At 36.1% G+C, this 6,000-nt stretch overlaps 1 pseudogene; it reads right to left on the reverse strand.

The window, feature by feature from the left end:
* Nucleotides 1-5,242: 5,242 nt before the first annotated feature.
* Nucleotides 5,243-5,716, reverse strand: LOC139016831 (large ribosomal subunit protein uL11-like; annotated as a pseudogene).
* Between the last annotated feature and the right edge of the window lie 284 nt (nt 5,717-6,000).

The raw sequence follows: 6,000 nt of genomic DNA on the forward strand, positions 1-6,000 counted from the left end.
TGAAAGTACTACAGGGATTGATAAACCATTATCAGTGCACTTTGGGAAAATATAAAAATTAAAACATTAAAGCTGTCCTTAATAACATGAGCTAAATAGGAATAAATCTGCAAAGGAAAAAGATCATGTAATCCTTGGAGTCCTCACATTAAATATGGATATTTTAAAAGTACACTTGATTAATAATGTTAGGGGAAAGGTGACTTTAAAAAAAAGCAAGTGGGCCCAGGCCGGTGTGGCTCGGTTGGTTGGGCATCGACCTGTGAACCAGGAGGTCGTTCCATTCCCTGGCAGGGCACCTGCCTGGGTTGTGGGCTCCATCCCTGGTGGGAAGCGTTCAGGAGGCAGCAGATCTGGATGATTCTCATCATTGATGTTACCATCTCTCTCCTTTCCCCTTCCTCTCTGAAATCGATTTTTTAAAAAACAAATGGACTTTTATTAAGTAGTTAGGTTTATAAACGCAATGGTAGAAATGTAAACCTGGAGTTTTCTCTGAACTACAGAGCTAAAAAAAGAAACCAGAAGCTAAAGCAGGTTGTCTCTTGAACCAAACTTGAGGTCCCTATAACTTCAAACCACAGTAACAGTGGGAAGCATGACAAATTCTTGTGGAATGATAGAAAGTAGATTCCCTAATATTTTCAAACCTGTGAACCAGGATAGTAGCAAAAGTACAGGCTTCAGATAGGCCTAAATTTGAGTTCTTGTTCTACCACTTAACCTTATGGACTTTGGATAAGTGCTTCTCTGAGTCTCATTTCCTCATCCATAAAATAGAAAGTAATTTTTATTTAATAAAGGTATAGTATAAATAGAGATAATTAACTCTACTTCAAAGTTGTAAGATTTACCAAGACAACGTGTAAAATACCTGATACATCATGGTTCTCAAAATTATTTATCTGTCATTGAGGATTATTGTCTATAATCTGTCTCCCCTTGGATAAAGGGTCAACAGTTGGGTTGAAATGGGGATTTTTTTTCTAACCTTTGTTCTATCTAAACCTGATACTTTGAAAACTGTCCCTCATATTTAGAATTCTATGTAATTCTCCAAATACATAGTGATTACTTTGGGCTACAGTTCCTTTGCCAGCAGAATTTCTGATTAGGCTGTATATTATGCCAATAGGCTATATGTCCCAGCATTCCAAAACTACAAAGCCTTTTAAAACTAGAAAGCTAAAGATAGGATCATACTAGTTTCTAATTAATAAAGACTGAAAGATAGCAATTTTTATGCTAGAATGCCAGCTTTAAAACTTGTCCACTGAAAAATGTGGAAGAGGGTTAAGGAAAAAAAGCTGTGGGAAGATGGGTGAATGACAGTAGCTATGAGTTGAAGACTCCCACACAGAGAACTATTGGGTTCCAATCATTTCATAACTTCTTGTTAGCTGACACTATTTGCTTTCATTACTGCGCCCCCCCCCCCCCCAGGAAATTTTAAATGTCTTATCTATTTCTAAGTGAAATTTTCTATTTGCTGTTTTTTTTTTCCTTTAGAAATGAAGATAGAAAATTATAACCACCAGAGACTTTTCTTTCTCAAGCCCAAACTATTTCTTTAACTTTTCCTCAAAATTTTAAATACGGAATTTTGTCCACAAAATTGCAATTTCAGTTCTTATTTTCTGCTCGGTCATTATTTTTGCCCTTATCTGGGCCTTTTCCAACTCTTTGTTCTTAAAATGTGGAAAATGTAAGTGTGAACACTATATTGGAACTAAGACTTTCTTCCTCTTTGGAACATTTGAACAGGCAATATTTGGGGTTACCCCCTTTTACCATGCATACAAGCGTTTATTTTTCCATGTCCATCCTGAGACCAAGCAGTACTGTCTGTATTTGTTTCAAAAGCTTTAGCAAGTCCTTTCTTCCTTTCATTCTTGATAGCATATCCTCTCTTTGTCAGAACACAAGACATCTTTCTCTCTGTTTCCTTTGGTAAGTTATTTTCTTATCTGAAATTCTTTTTAGAGATTGGATTTGATCCAGGAAATCAGAAGGTTTCTATTTCCCTTTAACTAAGGTTGTAAGCTAGGTTAAGAAGACTAGGAATTTTTATCTTTATATACATATAAAATGCATATACTGTATTATGGATATTTATTCCATTTGACTTTCTTTGACTCAATTAAAATCTATTTAGTACTTTTATTTTCTTCTTTCTTTGCTATAATCCTTTAAGGTGAAGCCCTCATTTTAACAGAAAACATTAGGGTAGTTTATTTATAGAAATGAGGGCAAATTTTTAGATGCATTCCTGCTGTTATATCTTGCACATTTCTTCTGATCCTTTGATAACACAGCACACTTTTCTCTTTACAAATATTATTGTTTATGTACTGCTACAAGTCCTCTGAAACACCCTGTTCCCCTTGCTAAGGTTAATTAAAAGGTAGTGACACCCTTCATTGTAGGGCAATGTAGAGGCAGCTACACCCAGGATCTATGCCATTCAGCAGCCATTGTAGCCATAATTACTGGTACAGGATTGACTATGGCAGAACTGAGCTATAGAGACGACAAACCTGGATACAGCAGGAGATGAATGTCACTTCTCCCATGCAGCCTCCAAGTGCCAGGGGTTTAAAATGTTCTCATTGTAAAATATCTGTGTACATTTTTATGTAAATGTTGTATATGGCAGTGTTTTAGAGAATTTGTTCTAGTACTTGTTTTCCCAAGTTAAATGTCCAGTGTTTTCTTTTTCCATTAACTAAAATCTTAAAAAATAAGCTACCAAACTTTTTCTCTCCCTCTCCCTTTGTAATTCATTTCGCAAAGCCTCTTTGGGGCTTTCTTTTTTAGGAATGCATAACTTATGTACAGCCCATTCTGATTTCTTATTGATGTTAGTGAAAAATTGAATTCTTTCTCATGCTAGTGCATTACCAGTGATAGTTACCACCAATTACTACTAATATATGGCCTAGTCTCCAGTTACCTAGTACGTACCTTTATTCAAGAAATGATTTGAAGAACTAAGTATGTTATTAAGTATGCTACAGTTCCCAGAATGCTACTTACTGGTTTTCTCATCTCTGCTCCTTAACTTTAAGGAATATTAAATGGCTCTCAGTTTAATTATTCCAGATAAGAGGGAAAAACATTGGCTTCTTTATTATAATGTGCTCAAGGACAATTTGCATTATGGAGGAGGTGTCAGTGTGAATACTCATGAGGATTTATAAAAGTGATATATACACATAACTTTAAAAAAACCAGAAGTTCCATTTACTCTCCCCAGACACATCTACTTTATACTTCTAGAATTTACCTAGGTACTTCTAAATAATATGCTAAGCTGCTATGTATTGATCAATTAATTTAAAGCATTACCTAGTAATTTCCTATCATAACTGGTGAGAATTCTCTCCTTAAACTACCACTTTCCCTTTTCTCCTCCCCTGGTGTAAGTTACAGTACAATTTGTGTTTTAATTATTATTTCATAGAACAATGTATTCTCTAGTGATTCAAGTATTGCACTATGACTATAGTTACATTCTTGTACCACTTTAATTTTTTGGTTTTTTCCCCCCTCGATATCATCTCTTTTTTTGTTTAAATTTTTCATTTTTTTCTGTATTTTCAACAACTATAAACTCTCATCTTATATATTTTCCATGTAATCGAATGTATCAGAAATATGTTAGATCCACTTATGTTTTTTGTTTTTTTGTTTTTTAATCAGAGACTTCCCAAGGCCCTCCACCCTGCTATATTAATCTAGATATGCTGTCTTGGCTACATGGCTATTGTCTGGGGTTTTGTGTAACCTCTGTTCTGTATTGTACCCTCTATGTCTTGGATCTATGTTATATATGTTGCTTTATTCCCTTGTTTTGGTAGTATATATATTTTTTCCTAGGGAAAAAATGTATAGAAAGTAACATTTTGAGATCTTGTATATCAGATCATGTCTTATTCTAATTCTCATCCTTGACTGATTTAACAGGATATAGAATTTCAGATTGAAAATCAGTTTACTTCAGAATTTGAAGGTGTTATTCCATTGATTTCTAATTTTGAACATTGCTGTTGATATATGATGATGTTATTTTGATTCTGATCCTCTGTGTATGGCTTTTTATTATCTCTAGAAGTTTTAAGAATATTTTGTTTGCTCATGGAATTATGAAATTTGATGTTGTCCCATATTGGGATCTTCTTACGTTCATTGTACTGGATATTCCAAAGGCCCCTTCTATCTAAAACTCATGTATTTTAGTATTGGAAAGTTCTCTTGTGTTATTTCTCTCTCTCTGAAATGCCTGTTTGTCAAATGTTAGACCTCCTGATTCATTCTCTATGCAACCGGAAAGTATCCCTGAGTTTCACTCTGGAATTACACTAGTGAACTCTCATCTCTAGACACAGACACCATAAATTCACTGTTAAAGTTGCGAACTAGAAACTAGAATTTCTCCTGGGTTTCTAACAGCTGTGTATTTCTTTGCCAGAATGGATTTCTTTGTGCCACTGCTTCTTTATGTACTTAGAAATCACAGTTGCCCATGGGTTTGACTGTTTAGAGAAAAGTCAAATACTTGTATCCTAACTGCAAGATAGCCTGAGAGTTCAAGTGCAACTTTAGAGATCTACAGATTCACAAGATCAGAAATTCTCTGAACATAGGAAGGCTATTCATAGGCACTCATTAAGTTTGGGGAGAGGATGGCAACAAATAGTAAGAACTTCAAGGAATTGAATGTGTGGGCAGAAAAATAATTTTCCTTTTACCCTTCTAAGTTCTTCTGACTGAAGTAATAATCAAATTAACATGAGACAGATTGACAGGAGAAAATGACCAAGTTTCTTATGCTTGTACATTACAGAGGTTCCATAAGAATATGGGACCTTAGGACACATTTGGTAGTAAAGGCTTATGTGCTGTTCTGAACTATGGAGAGGGAGGCAGGGTCTGGGACTACAGAGGGAAAGCAGTCAATTAAGAGACAAAGAAGCAAATATTTGGTAAACAAAATCTTGCTTGGCCACCCAAAAACACTGGGACATGGAGGGAAGTCTAGTAGATTTTGCTTGGTTTCTTCCTGTTTGTAACATGTAGTTTATATGATGATGATAAGATGATTGCTCCCTTCCTTTATGCAGGTCTTTCTATATGAATTCTTTTAGGTAGGGTCACTGTTTCTTCTGAGTCATTTATTTATTTATTTATTTATTTATTATTGTCAAATATTCTTTCATTGAAACATTTTCCTTTGTAGTTCTTAATTAGCTGGACATTCCACTGCACCACTGTTGATATCATCTATGATGTCATGAGGGTGGCGGCCATCAACATTGCAGCCCACAGACTGGGCAGTTCCCAGAATCTCTTTAATGGTTCCAGAGTGTACTCTAGCTAAAATCGGTGCTGCATCTGTCGGGCAATGCTGACAATCTCATCCAAAGTGATATTTCCACTGTGCTTAATGGTTTTTGTTTGTTTGTTTGTCTGTTTTGCTTTCTTCTACCTCTTGGCAGTTCTTTGAGGGCTTTGATGAGCAGGTTGAGGCAGAAGGCACTACCTCCATCTGGGCCTGTCTGTTCTGAATGGTCAGTTTCACTGTAATCCTCAGACCCTTCCAATCACCGGTTGCTTTGACGATGTCATCACCAACCTTTTTTGGAGATAGGCCCAGGGGGCCAATCTTGGGGGCCAGGGCAGACATGGCACCCACTTCCCCACCGGTGCACCTCATTAGGGTCGAACTTCTGCGGCATGGTGGAGGCAGCTGGTGTCAGGTGAGTCCGGATTCAGGATGGCCGAAGAAAGTTGCACCTGAATCTGTCTTCTGAGTCTTTTATTTCTTAAAAATAACCAGCTTAAAATAATATCCCAAAATTTGGGGGTGGCAAACTTTGCTTCCTGTCAAATGACTGGGGTGTCTTTCTTAAAGGCAAAACAGTCATATATTAAACACAAAGTTGCTTTTTAGTTTTCTCAAGGTGACAGTGTTTTGCATTACATGCATATTACATACAT

Source organism: Myotis yumanensis, unplaced genomic scaffold, assembly GCF_028538775.1.
Source record: "Myotis yumanensis isolate MYYU_CA2020_CCGP unplaced genomic scaffold, mMyoYum1.0.hap1 SCAF_9, whole genome shotgun sequence".
Lineage (NCBI taxonomy): Eukaryota > Metazoa > Chordata > Mammalia > Chiroptera > Vespertilionidae > Myotis > Myotis yumanensis.